The sequence below is a fragment of the Zeugodacus cucurbitae genome, chromosome 3 (assembly GCF_028554725.1).
Source record: "Zeugodacus cucurbitae isolate PBARC_wt_2022May chromosome 3, idZeuCucr1.2, whole genome shotgun sequence".
Lineage (NCBI taxonomy): Eukaryota > Metazoa > Arthropoda > Insecta > Diptera > Tephritidae > Zeugodacus > Zeugodacus cucurbitae.
In genome coordinates this window covers 15,053,403-15,071,910 of record NC_071668.1, presented here as the reverse complement: position 1 = coordinate 15,071,910, position 18,508 = coordinate 15,053,403, and positions in this window count along the sequence as shown.

Here is an 18,508-nt window from a genome sequence, read left to right as displayed (position 1 = left end):
GATGTTACTGAGGATAAACTACGGGATCTTGTAGTGACGGCATCTTCATTTGGTTTAACTTAACGGTCTCGACTGAATTGTCCACAATTTCAAGAAGTTTTCCAAAAGAGAAATATGTTTAAATTCATTGGAAGAGAGCGTCCTGAGTGGAAAATTTGATAAATCAACGTCCTGTCAATATTCAACAGTCTTACGCTTTCGCATGTAGCATGCAAGCTCGATATGCAAATAGAAAATAATATTGTATTGAAATTTTCCGCGACATACAAACGAGGAATCGACCAAAATCCATCAGCACAAATAAATAAGTGAATAAATACATTTTATGTAAAAATTCATTTCGCTGGCAATTTTTACGCTATTAAATGTGGATGTGGAATTGCTGTTAGTAAAAAATTGGCAAACTCCAAAAAATTAAATTAAACAATAACGAAAATTGAGTGTTAGATTTTTATGCGAGCTGAACGAATGAGGTGAACAATTGAAAAAAAGTAGAAAAAACGGTTGAAGCAGACTTTTTGGCGTAAATAAATGTATTTGATGCGCAAAAATTGTGAACCAAACTATTTGATGATTCGCACTAGAAGTAGAGAGGGTAGCAAAGGTACAGTGTGTCCATGTTTTCTGTTGTTGTTGCGCATCCGAGGGTTGTACGTATGCATTTGGTAGCTGGTTCTATAAACTATTGTTCGCGCTATATGATGGGCAGCGATAAGCGTTGGCTGTATGATCTCTTCGCTTTGTCTGTCGGGGTTGTGCGTTTAATGTTTTACTTGTTTATTTTTAATTTCATTGCAATTACTTTTTTGATTTTTTTGATAAATGCATTGTGTGGAATCGCATTAACTAGAAATTGTTATATTTAAGGTTGTATCGTTTGATAGATATGTAGTTTCTTTTGTAGATCATCTTTTTGGGTGAATGATTTTGAAGATGAGTCGAGATACATATATTGTCGGAACATATGGACGGATTCAATTGATTTTAGTTGTCTGTTTATATGAAGAGCTCATAAATGTTTGTTGTCGTTAAAAATATTGGTAAGCACTTTGATCTTTGATACAAGATAGGTAAAGAAGGCTAAATAATATTCGTATTATAAGTAGAATTTCAAGTTATAACGATATTTTGTGAAAATCAAAAAAAAAAAAAATACAAGACCATAAGGGTTTCTTAAAGCCTTCGTGATTGATAATTTTACCTTTTCGATTCGATAACTTATTGTAGGTAATTCCATTATGGCACTTTCATAAAAACCCTCGACCCTATTGAAAAACCCTCGTCCCAAAAAAAAAAAAAAAATAACAAAAAAACTTAAAAAAATTAAGGCGATTTTCATAAGCTTTTCCTGAATAGAACTTTTTACTAGCAAAACCATACCTCATAGATAGAACACTCTTGTCATAGTCACTTGGTTCCGAGCACAGATTATAAGGTGGATGCATAAGATCCTACCAACCAAGCTCCGAGAGCTTTTGGCGATTCACTGTCGATTTGTGTAGCCTGTCGTTGTTCTGATAAAACTAAATTCCTTTCCTATTGGCCAATTCTGATCCGCTTCTAAACGATTACTTTATCGGACGGTCCTATTTATGTCAATACAGGTCCGAATCAAGGGTTTGGCCGTAAGGTACAGCTCATACTAGATTATTTCTTTTAAATCCCACCAAATACTAAACCCTTCTGATCGTCAATCCTGGTTTGGTCACCGTTTGCCCCGGCTCACCACGATTCGACCACGTTTTCGAATGACGTCGTCGAAAGGGACTTATTTGTCAAGGATCAGAAATGGATTGATCGGTCCATGGGAACCGACTTATCTTAAAGAATAGTATAATTTAAGATATAAATATATTAAAGAGATATTTGCTTGTGAAAGAAATTGCTTGTAATTTTATTAAAGAAAAATTATGTTTATTAACCTCTCCAATATCTTAACCTCTCTAATATACCTATTCAAACCCACATATACGTAGTTATATTAATTAAATCGAACTATGTATACTTCAATTACTTTTTTTTAGCATCCACTGCTGTCTATTATAGTTAACATTTCAGCAATCGTGTCAACACAATGTCAATTGTCATTGACATTCAGTCACTTAATAACTGGATTTTTAAAATTCCGCAAAAAGGTACAAAAAAGACAATAATAAAAAACCAACAAAAAGATCTGTCCACAACTACATATTTTAGCTTTTCATTTGTTATAAAAGCATAAAGATTTTTTCATATAGTCAGTGAAGTGTATCTATTGTATGTATATACATCCACAAATACTGCAATAAACTTGCAATATCATGAAATACGCCAATCAGAGACTGACTGCATATGCAATCAATGCCAATATGAAAAAGAAAAACACTGTCAATGCGCCTGGCGGTAGATTATAAAACCAATAACTATCATGTCATACATAGATATAAATATATACATATAAATATTTATATAAGTGAGAGAGAATATATATATTTACGTCATTCGTCTTCTTTCACTTGCCACCACTCACCCACACATTTACACTTACACGGTGTGAAGCTTTTGATTTCCCCCCTTTCACTTCTCCATCTCTCTCTTCCTCTCTCTTTATCGCTCTTTTCTCATTTGTGTGAAAAAAATTTCATTAATTAAAATTCCAATTAATTTTCTTCGCGCGCTATTTATACACTACACACACATACAGTCATAAGCTTTTATGTGTGTGTATTGGTATATTTCCCTTCATATTGTCAGCCAGTCAATGTTGCTGTCAATTACAATAAATTCCTTCTCACTATTGCTGTTATTGTATTTTTAATCCTTTTTTATGTCATTTTGACGTCAGTCAATATATTAACAATATGCTTGTTGTTGTTGTTGTTTGCTTTTCAGGAATCGCAATTGCTTGACTCATATAGTAGGTTGATATGTCGTTGTGGGTATATATTTACATAATATATACATATGTACCGTTATATAGTTTTGCGCAATATTGCATAAATAAAATTTGAGTAAGTGTGGGATTGAAATCAATTTGGGGGCTTTCAATATGCGCTTTCATTAAAAAAATATTTGATATGCTTTTCATTAAGACTTGGAACATACATATGAAGTCATTGATATTACTTTTTGAAACCTTCGACCGATAAATATATGTGAATCTGCATGAATCAATGCTTTGGAGCTCAATGTGGCCTCAATTGAATTAAAGAATCTGGAAAAAGTCTCTAAGTTCAATGAAGAATGATATTTTTAATATGATTTTAGGAAGAAGAGTAGCAGAAAACCTAACCTCAAACCATGAAAATTTGAAATTCTCTTTCTTTAATATTTTTTTACTCATTTATAATCTACTAAAGCTATAATTCATTCCATATAAGGTTCATACAATTAATCAAACAGATTATCCTGAGATTATGAAGGATTTAATATAAAATTTAGGCTCCCGACTTTCTGAAATATTATATTAACTCTGTCTTCCGATTCTCTGACTTCGAAAGTGGGCTCAAGCTAAAACTAAGGCTGAGAGTTTGAATGTCTAGTTGCTTGAAACAACCAGCTTTTGGTTAACATAAACCTCAGCTTGGGTAGTCATCTTCCAAGGAGATAAGCTCGGATTATCCTCATTGTATTGAATAAAGGCGTTGGATCTTGCTCTGGACTCAGTTCTCGAGTAATTTATAAAGATTCTGTAACATATCAGATCAAGTTTAGTGTGGAAGATTAAAATTATATTATACCTCAGATATATTTATTATAGGGAGGATAGTTTTTTTAAGTCCTTAATATTTCTGTGATTTGTCCTTTCTTACCACTATGATGTATTGATATACTGCTGATCTTTTTAAAGTAAGACTTTCCAGGATATCGTCACCTAAGTTCTTCTTCCAGTACAGTTAATACCGCCCACCAGGTATGTATTTTCCCCATGAACTTTGTAATCTCTACCGTATTTGTTTTTCGAGTTTCATTTGCCAATGTTCTTTTTATAAGGTGTTTTTGGTTTTGTTTCTGTTTTGAGGTAGATGAGGGTGCTCATCCTGAGGCGTCCTAATTAAATTACGTAGTAGACTACTCGGAGAGACTTGAGAGTCTATAAAACTTGGTTTTACAAACAGCAGTAAAGTAAGCAAAGTTGGACAAATGTCCAAAGAATTCTTGACCAAGTCTGAAAGTCTGAGATGTTTCCTGATTTTTATGATGGATGTCTTTCGATATTTCTTATTTGGAATCTCGATGGGAATATTAAGATACTGTAACTCTTTTCAGTTAAAAATCTTCTAATATCAAATAAAAATGCTCGCTTGATTTCAATTTAATATGGACAGACAGACATCATTTAACCAAATCGTCTCTTCATACTGAGCTTTTCTCTGTATTATAGGGTTTCCAAGCAACGTAAAATGACGATACAATATTTATACTGTGCCACATGTTGCATGACTATGAAAAGTGAATAGTATCTTTAGTATTATAAAGATACCAACAACAATGTTGAAAAAAGAAACCAAAAATCAAACATTTTGATCTATTTGCTTCCACACCATTGACCTCATTAACCTGTTAAGTGAAATGTGAAAGAAATTAAACAAAACACAAAAATTGCGCCAAATTTTGGTCAAAAACGTAGCACCCCAAAGCGCATAACGAACAAAAAACCCGAGAAACTCATGCGCAAATCATGTAGGCCAATCAAGGATATCAGAAAAGAGAAACAATAAACTAAAATAAAATAAAATAAAACAGGGCATGCAAATGAGAGTATAAAAAATCTGAAACACTTAACTACAAGTTGGCCAAATGTTCGCATTTCAAAAATTATATATTTCCACAAAAACAAATTCTACACATACAGGAGAGCTCTCGCGCTGGCCACAACAAAAGATTTGTGCGCCGACGATGGCAGTAGCAGAAAACTTCGTGAAGGCCGGAAAAGCTTAAATACCGGAAGCAATTAATTCCACATGAATTAACATACGGAAAGGTGGGCAAGTAAGCAAGTAGTGAATCGAACAAGCGGCGAGCCGTAATGGCGCTTACTCAAGCATAAGTGTAGGCTAAAAAGTCAAAAATCTCAAAGGCGAGCAGGCGATTTGAAGAAGGGAGTGGAAGGGGGTGGACTATGAGGGGCAGAAACAACAAATACAACAATAACAACAAAATTGTAAACAAAACACTGACTCTGGGTAATTGTGGAGTCCAAAGTCAACTTAGTTGAGGTCTACGCTGGTAATATATTGTTGTTGTTGTTCTTGTTGCCTTTATGGCGCATGCCACACAAATCAAAATCACGCAGCCAACATGCGACAGCTTGCGACCACCAATAGGCAAATATTGCCCCAACTGCCGAAGGTAGTCACAGGACGATGATTGCTGAGGGGAAGTGGTGTTGTTGTTGTTGTATAGCTAGTGAGTGATTTCAAGAAATTGTGGCAATTAAATTTAGGGTCTAACTGCTTGAGTGAGTTTCTGCTGCGGCAAGCATGCAACAACACTTAAGTGGCAGACACGCGAACGCAAGGATTCTTCGTCCTTTCAGCCATAAATGTTCGACAGGTACAGTATTCATATATAATATATATATAGTATATATATATATATATATATGTTGTTGGTGTTGAAATAGTTATGCCCGCGTGTCAAATAATTTTAATTTGAATTCTTCCTCCCCCATCAAATCACTCATCATCAAAGCGCGCCATAAAGTTGTTGAAAAGTATTTTTCGAAAAGTTTTTCCGAAAAAGTACTTCGAAACTTTTCAACACCGCAAAATTGTCTACCGTTAAACCGAACGACCGCACGGCACTTGAAAGTGGTGGGTTAAAATTTACAAACTTAATATGATGAGGAATTTCGCAGGACAAGCTCGGCGTAAAGTCCCTCTCTGTCTGCCATTTGGTTATACTTCGGCAGACGCCGACAGCGCCGTCATGTTTCGCTTGACTTAAATAGTCCGCTTGTAGCGTGTCAGCAACTTTTCAGAAATCAAAAAGGAAAAAAATCGAAGAATTACCGTCGCGTGTTGGCACTTACCGCAGGAAAATATGTTTGTGGTAAAAATAAATTTGTTGTGTAGCAGTTAATTACTTAAGAACAGGTAATTTCTGGCGCCCCACAAGTGTAAATAAATATTCTGAAATATTTACCAACTTTATTATTAGAATCAGATTTGCGTGGATGACAGGTGGATGGACGGAGCTGGTGTGGTAGAGGGAGCTAGTGACAGGTGATGAAAGAGAGATCCTGTGTGAGGTTTTGAGAAATTGAATAATAAGGAGGAAAACAGTGAAGGCTAAAACCGGTAAGAGATAGAGAGATAGTGAAAACCAATGAGATCTTGTGAAAGATAGTGAGAGTGTTTAATGCCCAGGGACGCTTGAAGAGGCAGATAGTCCATGAGAAATGTGGAAGGCTTTTAAAATTACAGAGAAACTGAGAGAAACTTTGAAAGAAAGTAAAAACCCCTGAAGACTGGAGAGAGGAAGTTGAGAAATATGGTGGTCGTTGAGAACCAGAGAATTTGTGAGAACAGGGGGCTGTAGAGAGACATTGAGAGCTTGATAGAGTTGAAGAAAATAGTGAAACCCGGTCTGAGACTTTGAAAAATACTGAGGGGTTCGGAAAGTCGGTGAGAGGTACTGAGAGATTCGGTTAGAGTCAGTGAGCGATGTATAGTAAGAGTCAATGACAATCCGTGAGAGCCAGTGAGAGCAGATGAGAGAAAGTGAGTTTTAACAAGAATAGGTGAAAGACAACCAGTTAGGGAGATAAGAAATCAGTATCGCCAAGATCAGTAAAAGTCGATAAGAACCAGAGTAAGTCGGTTCCAGATTAACTGTACCGTTTAAGAGAAAGTGATAGTTTTTTGTATGTAAATTAAAGAAACACTTAAACTAAATTCAGAAAAGATACTAAGTTCATCCAGAAGAAGAAGAAGAGAAAGTAAAGTTATGCTAACCTCTAAAGGGATCTGATTATAATATTCCATTAAAATAATTATCCTAAACGAAAACCACACAACGTTTTGAGCATCGCGTGTCGAACTGACTGCTGGCTGTCAGACGTCGTGGTATGCGGTGAACCAATAATTAGGGTTCAATGCACATTGAAGACTGTGGCAACGTAGTTGCAGTCTAATAAGCGGCGGCGTGTGCCTACGTTTAGGCGTAACAAATTATTAGAATTACACCTGCCAAGCGCTCACCGCGACGTATTTATGATGAATTAGCGTAGTAATAATTGACTACGCAGTAATTTGAAGGGAATATTTACAAAAAGGGTGCATTTTGATTTAAGTAAATGGCTGAAGTTTAAATTAAAAGCGAGCACAGAAGTATACTAGGTATTGTTTGCGGTCGTCGAGGGTTTTGAGTGAAATTGTAATCAAAAAGCACATTTCTTGATTGAAGAAGTTGCCTGACTATTGAAGAACGAGATAAATCACTAATACCTGGTAAGAGTTTAGTAATTATCGTCTTTTTGATTTTTGTAGCATACTTTGTGGCGCTTTTACTTGGTATTTGCTAGTCGAGTGCTTAAATGACGTGATGGCAGCTTGGAAATTTTATTTTCGTTGCTTTTTTGTTAAATAATTGCATACCTGCAGGCGCTTATGGAACAAATGCAACGTTGCCATCTAAAGATTTACTAAATCTTAATTTTTTTGTAAGGTGACTGTATATAATGACTAGTACTGAGACTTTTCGCTTTTTCTTCGACCCTCTCTTTCTCAACAACTTTTGTTCTTCCATAATCCACCACCTTCCAATTATGTTTGCTTTCATTTCTTCTTTCTACGCAGCATTTTTCTAAGTCACTGAGCAGCCGTCTCTTCACTGTCTCTTCACTGCCTCCTCATTCTCTTTATCACACTGCGGCCATGCTGTAAAAATCAAGCTCATTAGATCTAATCTGTGGCGTATGATTGTAGCCAAGTAAAGGGTGGCGCTGCACCAGTGATTGTCCTTTGACTCGGCGTGAAGACTTGGAAGCTTCAACGTTAGCTGCTGCTGATTTCTTGGGAGTTAAGTTAATAACGTTGTTGCTCAGCTTGCTACCCCCAGCGGTCACATACAGAATGTTCTTGGTGGTTTTCTGGCATCTCTTTGGCATTTGTGGCTACAGCAAAACTCCAACCAGAAAATATTTTTGTGGAACGAAATTTTTCCAATTTTTACTTTTCTTCCTTAACAACATTCATGCGGGTGTCGTGCTTTCACAGGGCTGTGAATAATGACAGCAACATTTATAGATAATCAAAGGAACGCAATCTTTATAAGAAGACTCTCTCTTACTCACTCATTGTACCTTCAGTAGCTCATTGCAGGCGGCCATGAAATAAATGAAAAAAGTACTTATGAAAATAAAAGAAAAATCATTGCTTAATAGCTCTCCACCTCCGGTCTCTCCTCGCGTGTTTTCATGTCTGCCTGCGCGCTTGAGTGCTTGACTACACTGAAATATGGGTGGATGCGTGTGTTGTAAGCTCGGAAATCGGTATTAACTTGAAATGGCCCTGAGGTAATTATAAATGTCCTTTCATGCTTCGTTTCATTTTTGTCTATCATAGATATAACGAGTGCCAGTGCGGACAGTTGGACATAATTGTTCAATTATTCCATTAAAGATGACCATGGCTAAACGAATATAGAAGATATATGTATATATATATGAATGTATAAAAGTACTTATATATATTTATACTTTATATTCCCTTTTGAAGATTGCTTTGTATTTGAAGAAGTAAAGAGAGATAGCTTCACATTCATAGCTGTTAGGGTATAAGATCTGACAAAAAATATAGACAATCGACTTGAGGTGATTTTTTTACCAACAAATCATTCGTCATGGACGGGAACTGGTATTAATTACTTGATGTCAGGTTCGAACTATAAGGTGTATGCTTAAGAATCTCTCTAACAAGTTCCCAAAGCTTCTGACGAGTCACAATCGATGTTCATGGTCTGTCATTGTCCTGATGATGCTGGCCAGTTCTGGGCGATCGCTTTCTTCGGACTGTCCAATTTTAATACAGCTCCAAGTTAACGGTTTAGTCGTAGGATAGCGGCTCATAGCAGATAATTCCCAAATCCACCAAAACAAATAACAAAACTTTCCAGTCCGTGAGTCCTGGCTACAGTTTGGACCCGTTCGCCGCGATACGACCACTACCCTTTTCACATGATGCTATCTATTTTGTTGCGATTCGCAGATGGAGATACGATCCACTAATGTTATTAGTTTTGGCGAATGTCACCGACTACATAATCCTTGGTAGGATAAAACTCCGAGTCGGTTCCGGAACCAATACAGAAATAAAGCTAATAGATTTTGTAACCTTATTTATCTCCATGAAATTTTTAAACCAACACAAATATTTGTATAAACTCCCCCACACAAATATATTTCGTCTCAAAGTTAACACTTCCATCCACATCACTCTCCGAACGGCACGCTTTGTCACCAAATTTTATAATTTGCCTATTAACTTCTTTTTAACAAGCTGTCAAATGCAAAATGCCCTCAATAACACACACTGAGTTGGTTGGAATTCAAGTACACATGCCCGCGGCCATTTCGTGGCTGGAACATATGGAACGCCCACTTTATCATGTCACGTGTGCATATCAAATGGAAAATTGCTCGGCACCCCCCTTTTTCAATATACCGTTAAACCGTTAGTCGTCAGCCTCAAAAGCACAACTCATAGGCCTGGCAGCAATGACACGCCGCAGTTAGACATGGAGTGTCAGAAACAATAAATTCACAAAGCAATGAAGGGAGGCAGTGATGACTGGCAATTCGCAAATAAAATAAAATAGAAAAAAACGGTAAATAGAATATTTGAAAATATAATTAAAGTGGTGACACACCTGTGGCCTTAGGGTATGTGGAAGTACGTTGCTCTGTTTGTGTAAAATGATTAAAGAAATTCTGGTTAGTAGGAAAGTTTGGGAGGTTCATAGATCTTTTTGAGGTCCTTAAGCAGACTTTGAAAAATAATACGAGCTGCAGAGCTAAATAGAGAGGGTACAATCTTGTACAAGAGTGTACAGCTCCTGGCGTTTACCGATGATATTGATATCATCGGAAGCAACAACCGCGCCGTTTGTTCTGCGTTTTCCAGACTAGATAAAGAAGCGAAGCGTATGGGTCTGGTGGTGAATGAGGACAAGCCGAAATATCTCTTGTCATCAAACAAACAGTCAGCGCACTCGCGTCTTGGCTCCCACGTCACTGTTGACAGTCATAACTTTGAAGTTGTAGATAATTTCGTATACCTGGGAACCAGCATTAGTGACCTAGCTTCACTTGGTGTTTCCAGTTGGCGCCAAAAAGCAAAAAGGAGGAATGAGTGGCGCGCTCTGGTGGATTCGGCTATAATCGCTTAAAGCGGTTCCTACGCCAAATATATATATATATATATAAGTAGACATTGAAATTAATTTTTTCGAAGATTTTTTTTTATAGATATTATAACGACGAGAACCTGGGGACTAAAGGAAGAATCTCAACGTCGAATCTTTCAATACTGAGGTTTAAGGAAGAGCACATGTTCGGTCTCGAATAAGTTAATCCTAATAGCCCAACAGCTCAGAACTGCAATCAGGAGCCCATGTCTTCCAAATCTGAGGTTTAAGGAGGATCACATGTTCGAGTCTCGAATAAGTTAGTCCTAATAGCCTAACAGTTAAGAACTAAAAACGGGAACTTAATTTGAGAGTTAATATGGGTTCGAAGAATTGGAGTCGGAAATAATAATATGAATTCGTGGACTACACTATATTACCGATCCAGAAAAAGCTTATTAGGACAGATTGCAAAGTTGGTTGAATTTTTTCCGGATTATGTTTCCCTTTGACTCTTTCAGAGAATCTCGAGTCGGACTCACATTACCTTCTTCCTCCTTCATATTTTTGGAACTCTTTAAAAGCTTCTTGGAAGATGGTAAGCTACGGCAGATGAGCTCTATATATATGAAATATTAAACTCAATTTTCCCACTTTTTGTCTTCTCCTCACCCAACTTCAAAGTTTCTTCAGCTGCCTCTTTGCACCAGTACAAAGTGCGGGGCAGCAAAAACAAAAACCTTGAAACAAAGGTGTGAAGATTGCGCATTAACGATCTGCGCGCGAAATTCCATTAATGTATGACAAGTATTGATACAATATAGGAATTTATGTATTTTTTCACTGGAACAAGCAATGCTCCAGAGATGCCATTCAATTCGCCGCGAACGACAATTTTGTCATCTCAACAACAACGCACGTACGTGTCCATACATTCGACAACAACAAAACTTGAATAATATTAAGCAACACGCAACAAGAAAGCGTTGTGCAAGAAGACGATACGTGAAGACAAAAGCACCGAACGGCATTCCAGACGCAAAAGTCTAGCTACATTGATACAAATACAAGAGGAAAATATGCCGCCAAGTTGACAGAAATATCGCGACGATCATAAATATTATGCGATTTTGATATGAACCCAATAATGCTGAATGGTAAAGCAACAACAGCGCTTGAGACGTATGCTGAGCTGCTGTGATCTTGCTGTGTGTTGGTTAGCTGGTTAGGGGCTGAATCAGCAGCATGTTGAGCGATCTATGAATGTGAAATTTTGCTAAAGCAGTGATGGGTGTCAGCGGTATGGAGGGTTGAGGAGTGTAAAATATATATAGAAGAGGAGAAATAAATAAGGTAGGCATTAATGCGGACGGACTTCAACTTCATTGTAGAATCTAACTTAGAGGAACCCCAACGGTATTAACTATTTCGATATTCTTTTCCGAAGTATTTATAGGAGAAGGATTGGCAGTCTTGCCTTGGGGTCGACTACGCTTAACCTAGTAGCCTTAAGCCCTTTGCGTTGCCGCCTAATACATAAATTGCCAAGGAAAATACTCCTTCGATAAGGAATGTCAAAGATTGCTTTAGTGATGGTCATTCCTTGATATACCAGTGTTTAAGCACCCCCGGAACGGATTTGGTATTGGCAGACACTTGGACCAAGGAGGTAGAAGAGGTAGAGTACGATGGCCACCGATTTCTGGGATCTACAAGGTGCTACTAATATCGACAACCTGGGGAAGTGCAAAATGGCCACATGGCCATTTCATTGGTAGAATGAGGTTAGAAACTGCGGACTCATTCGCCGTATATTCCAATTTTGATCCTGGGGGCCTTCATTTTGTTCCCAAACCTGAGATATTTTTATATTTTCTCGCTTTTGGACACTAACCCTTGTCCCACTGAACTCTTGCACATACAGTTTTTTAGAGAGTACTACTTTGATATTAGATAAGGACTCGATATCTCGACTTGGTCTCTTTAGAACACATCCGAGTTCTAGTTCTATGGAAAGTTAATCCATATGGACTTCGTGAAGTTTCGAAGAAATCTTTTATATTCCTCGCATCTACGATATTAAAATACTCTTATTCAGTATACAGCTGTAGGGTTAAAAAACTTGATTGGCTCTGGTACACAGCTGTGCGACTACTTGGTCGTCTGCAGCTTCTACATATGTATATCCACGACGTATACAAGGTGTCGGCGCAAATGATGCTAAAGAAATTTGTTCAACAATAAGTGAATTTTAAACATAACACCAATAACAATGAGAAAATCACCTCAGATGGTTGGGGCGCGAAAAAATCGCGATCACCTTTGGGCTTTGTCGCATAAATGAAATGACAAAATGTGCAAAAATATTTCATTGAATGCTCAGAATCCGGCGAGATTTCGAGAACTCGTCTTCAACAACACTTGATTGTTTGTGTGTCTGTGTGTTGCGTTCAGTAAACGGCCGACACCACGCTGTCTGGCCGAAATGGCGAATGGCTCGAACTCCCCTTGTGTATATCAGGCTGGTCGGAGGCTTAGCAACTAGCAGCTGCAGAGTGAAAACGGCTTTTTGGTGATCGCTTTTGGTTGTTAAGGCAGATCGTCAAAGTGTTGATTGTTTTTCGTTCGATTGCGATTCTTATTTAAATTTCTGTTATGCGAAAACCCTTATCTGTTCGATTTTATGCTTTTTTTGTAGTTATCTAAGTTTTCTTCACTGAAAGTCATAACTTCTCAAATCTTCAGATCGGCGTTCGTCGCTTTGTATTTGCATGATTTGCGACTTGTGATTTGCATGTTGGACTGTAATATATTTCTTCTTTATATGCAAAATATGAGTGACGCTCGCGCCATAATCTTGGTGGAAGGTTTTTCATGTTCAGCAGAAGTTGTGCAAAATATGGAAATATACATGGAAATAAATACGAAATTACAAGAAATGTGATTTCGCTGCGATATGAATAAATGCATAATATTATTTATTGACAATATGAGGCATGGACAATGGGACCAAATGATTATATAAATTTTAGAAGAATTTTACCAAACTTCATTTCATCATTTGTAGCGAGTTCCTTAAGACATCGGACTATTTTTGTAGTTTTTTGTGTCGTAAATTCGTTCAAAAGTTATATCTTGTCTTTCAGAAGAGAAACATCTTTTTTTTTCCTTTTTTTTTTTATAAATTTCTACCATTTACCGAATATTGATCCAACGATCTACCCAGGCAGGCCTTGGTAAAATTGGTATAGCGTGTGAAATCTCTGAACGTATTGTAATTCTTGGAAGAATCTGAAATGCGGATAAATCTCTTTCTCGATCTCAAATTGCAATCCCTCAAGTTCTTTAATCTAATATAATACTGACTAAAGACAAGGTAATAAAAAATGGGGTATCTCATCCGAGGTTGTTGTTTCGTTTTCATTAGGGGTTTTTTGATGTGGTGGGTCTCAAACCCTACGCACAACCGTCCTACTTGCAGAAGCGTGGACGATGTCATCATCCGATGAGACGACTCCGGGAGTTTTCGAGAGAAGGGGTTTGTGGAAGATTTATAGTCCCTTAAACATTGAGCTGTATGTGCTAATCGACGACATAGACATAGTTCAGCGAATAAAAAGACAGCGTCTACGCTGGCTAGGTCATGTTGTTCAAATGGACGAAAGTGCTCCAGCTCTGAAAGTGTTCGATGGAAGCCGCTGCAGGTCCGAGAAAGAGGGAGACGCCCATTCCGTTGGAAGGACCAGGTGAGGAAGGACCTGGCTTCACTTGGTAACCTAAGATATTACTGACAATTGTATCCACACATATAAACTCTTGTTGATTTGCGAGATAAGGCCTCTGTTTGTTGGTTGAAAACTGTCTTTCGGCCTGAGTCAGGCGAAGTGGAAACAGGCCGTATCAAAAAATTTGTGATAGGATATTTTGCGATCCACACTCAGGAATCATTTGACATCCCAATGGATCGCCTTTAGCTGCCTAAGTGGGATCTATTGCGAAGGTCAGCTTTTGAACTCAACCTAACATAGGTAAACATTGATGCGAACGGTTTTAATTAAGATGTTTCAAGTCGAAAATAAACTCGGATATTAGAAGCTATTCGACACACTGTTCCGCACAACTCAAAGTGTCAGTTTTGCGCTAAAGAAATATGATTCGCGATATAAGCTTGGCAAGATAAACAAATGCAGTACATCTATACTCGTATATACTTCTTTGAGATATGGTTTTTTGTAACTGTGAGCTTGTTACCGATTTAACTGCATCACTGATTTTGACTTTTGCGATGACAATTCGCAAGAAAATTGCTCAACACAAGTAAAAGAAAGGAAAAAAAATAAAAATGAAAAGTGACAAGCTGGCTTTGAGGCAGCTTGGCTTTCAAGCGGCAAGTTGTTTGTGTGTGTGCGTGTGTGTGACGCGCTACTGCTTTAAATGCAGTGACAATGGGCCATCATCATCACTTTATTCATATATTCCAATAAATAAATGCAATGCAAACATTTGATTGTCATCGACGATTGTCAGATGGGCGGCTTGCTGGCTGCCTGGCAGTCTCGGCGATTGGCTAAGAGGCTGCTGCTTGGATTCTTTCGATTCTGCATAGCAATAACTACACGCATTAGTACGTGTCGCTGCTGTGTAAATATGTTTGTTATTGTAAATACATATAAATTTACAAGTTGCCGCAAAATGTTGCAAGTGGCATTGTATCGGCCGAGTTATGTCCTTTTAAAGCATTTTTGATAGGTGACACAATTCTTTTTTTTGTGTTGTTTTTACATATGCATGTTTGCTTTTGTTGTACAGATATCATTTTTGGCTTTGACGTTTCGCGTGGCACCCGCTTGTCTGCCGCAATCGCTTCCTGACTGACTTTACTTTGCTTTATGACTTGTGGCAAATTTATGAGTTGTCAGTTTGAAAATGCAGCGTGAGGTGATTTGTTTTTATTGCATGGACCTTTTGCATATATGATTGTTGCAATTCTGCGTAATTTTTTGGTTTTGATAAATGCGATTGTCACTTGTCAATATCGAGTTATGTACGTTCATTGCGATTTGTAGGAAAGAACTTCAATTGTATTTCTGCTTCAAAAATCAAAATCCATTGTAATGGAATAATCAGCATAAAACTTTTAGAATGCACTATTTGCAGGCTCAGATAAGTACCCCTAGCATAAAAGGGAAATGAAACGCGTTCTTTAAAGCTATCTTAAAGATTTTAGGCTTGTACACTCTTAAATAAATTTAGGAAAAAACAAGAAATAGATCCATCTATGAGACCCGAATGATTTTGTTCGGGAATGTAGCAATCTACTCTTCAAACCGTCAAAGTTACCCCTCTGTCCTCTCTTTGAAGCAAAACCGCTTTCAAGGAACATCAAGAGCATATTCTCAGAATGCGCAAGCCATCTCCCTATTTTACGAACCATGTAATGTTTGCGTATGAGAGATACTTCATTCTAGGAGAGGCATTTACTCATTAACTTCACACGAATAAAGTTCTGGTGGTCGCAAAACTATCAATCGCAGATTAAGGGGTTCGCAGAACCTCGTTACTCTTCACCGATTAAGGTCTGAAACGAGTATCAGTTTAAAATTTTACCTATCCACTCTTGACCATGACAAATCAAACTGATATCCAGCTTGAAACTGACCACCTCTTTGGGCCGAACAACTCCTCGTCTTTTTATACTTTTAAACTTCGGTTTCCGTAACATTATATCCGGCCCCGGTAATATCATTACTCCATATCCGGTTATCCCATTTCCGGTTCCGGTAACATAATTTAAGTTTCCGGTTACCCCATATCCGGTCACTGCTAACATCGGTTCCCGTAACATCATATCTGGTTCCGGTAACATCATGTTTGGTTTCGGTTGCCCCATATCCGACCATATCATATCCGGTTGCTCCATATCCAATTCCGGTAACATCATTACCCATATCCGGTTTCGGTTGCTTCATTCCCGGTTCCGGTAACATATAATTTCCGGTTCCGGTAACCCGGCAGAGCGTCATTGTGGAGCACCACAATACTTTGAATAATCATAACATAGATTTTGATAATCTTGGCGTCATATGAAAGCCAATTGTCATTACTATAACATAAAATTTAAAGTAAATTTCTCCCTAGATATAGGGTTGCCTATTTCAAAATGATCAGGATGACGAGACGAGTTGAAATGGATGTCTGTCCTGACTAAACTTGGTACACATGCCAAAGCAGCTGGATGTAATTATTTCTAAAAAGTGGGCGTGCTACATTCCTAAATAAGTGTTTTGTGAATATCTCGGATCGTTATATAAACCAAACTTTCTGCAGTCATTTCCCTTACGATTACAGTTGCTCCATTTTCGGTTCCGGTAACATCATACCTGGTTATCAGTTCCGTTTCCGGTTGCCTCATCATATTAGATTACTCCATATCCGGTTCCGGTGACATAGTTTCCGGTTGTTCTATTTCCGGTTCCGGTCACCCAATATCCGGCCACCTCATATACGGCTGATTCATTTCCGGTAACATCATTACCCATATATGTACATACCTAATTATAGATTTTTCACAAACACGGTGGGCTTTATTTATTCCGCATATATCGGTTAATATGCGAGATAACATAGCAAAATTAAGTATAGTCTTGGATATCGTGTACTATTTTGGTGAAAATGAGTGAAATCGGTTTATGAATTACCTCAGCCCTTCTAAACCATATATGAGAATTTTCGTTATTCTATTGGACTCTATGCCGAATATATGGGTCAAATTGTGTGTTATCTCAATAAAATTATATCAATAAATTGCGAGAGTATAAAATGTGCGGTTGCAGACGAACTTAGCCTTTCCTTACTTGTTAAAATTTGAAATTATGAAAGTTTCAAAGATAGAATTACTGTTAAAAAGTATTTTGCTGAAAGCTCTCCGAGAGAAAATGTGTGAGAATCCGTTCACTTTGTGCAATAACCTCCTCGCTGATTTTTCCAAATATACTTATGTACATACATATATAATATTTGTACTTATTTTCTCTGCGCATATGTTTATCCTTTTGAAATAAATAACTTTATATACACATGTATATTAACACCTATAAACATACATATGTATGTGTGTTTGTGTGCTGTTCGCTTTATGCAACACCGCTTGGCCGCTTACCTTTTTAGCATTTAAATGAATTCGCATATTGCATTTTTACGCTAAAATGCTTCCAAAAACAGATTTTTCATTTGCACATTCCTGAATGGGCGAATGAAAATCCGGATTACGTTGCTGCCACTGCCACTGCTGTTGGCGGCGTTGCACTGTGTGTTTACTGCTTGATTGTTTAAAATTTCAATATCCAAATTTAACATACATACTTTAATTTACAACAAGAGAGAAGAACAATACTAACTTGAGTTAAGTTGTTTTCTCAATTTTACATTTATTCAAAAATATCTTCATATGCGCCTGTGGGTATGCTAAGTGAATTATATTTCGATCATTGAAGTTATTGCAAGAACATTAATAAATAATTGTTTTGCTTTAAGGAAAAAATATGAGTTAGATGACAAGAAGTAGAAGAGGAGGTCCCGTTAATATCTTTTACGATGTTTCGAAGCTGAATGATAGTGTATTCTTATAGACGTGTATTCTTATAGAGTGATCAATAGTATCGAAATCAGATCGCTCGAACACTTTAGTTTCCTATATGTTCTGGATATATCCCAGGATCAACGGGTTGTGTTGAAATATTAACATTAGATATATTCTTGAGGAAGCTAAGAACAAATTTTATAGTCCAATACTTAATATAAGTAGGGCTGAGTTAGCGAGAACCTCATTTTAATATTTTTTCTATATTAACGATTTCAGATTATCATTTGACCTTCAAAGAAGCAATCGAGAATAGGTCATAACATCATATAGAACTTCCTTTAACTTTGTCTGGATCCGACTTATTGATAACCAATAGGTCGAAAGTCCTATATTTAAGAAAAAACCTATTGATACCTTTAGAAGATTAAGGCGTTCCAAATTGAATTATCGAACGATTGATCCTTCGATTAAATTTCGAAGTTTTGAAGAGAAGTTTCAGGTTTATCGTGTTCTTATATTGTAAATTTTTCTCAACACCACTATACATATTAACTCTTTCGCACCACTGTACGCGAGTTTCCACTGCCGCTGACGCTA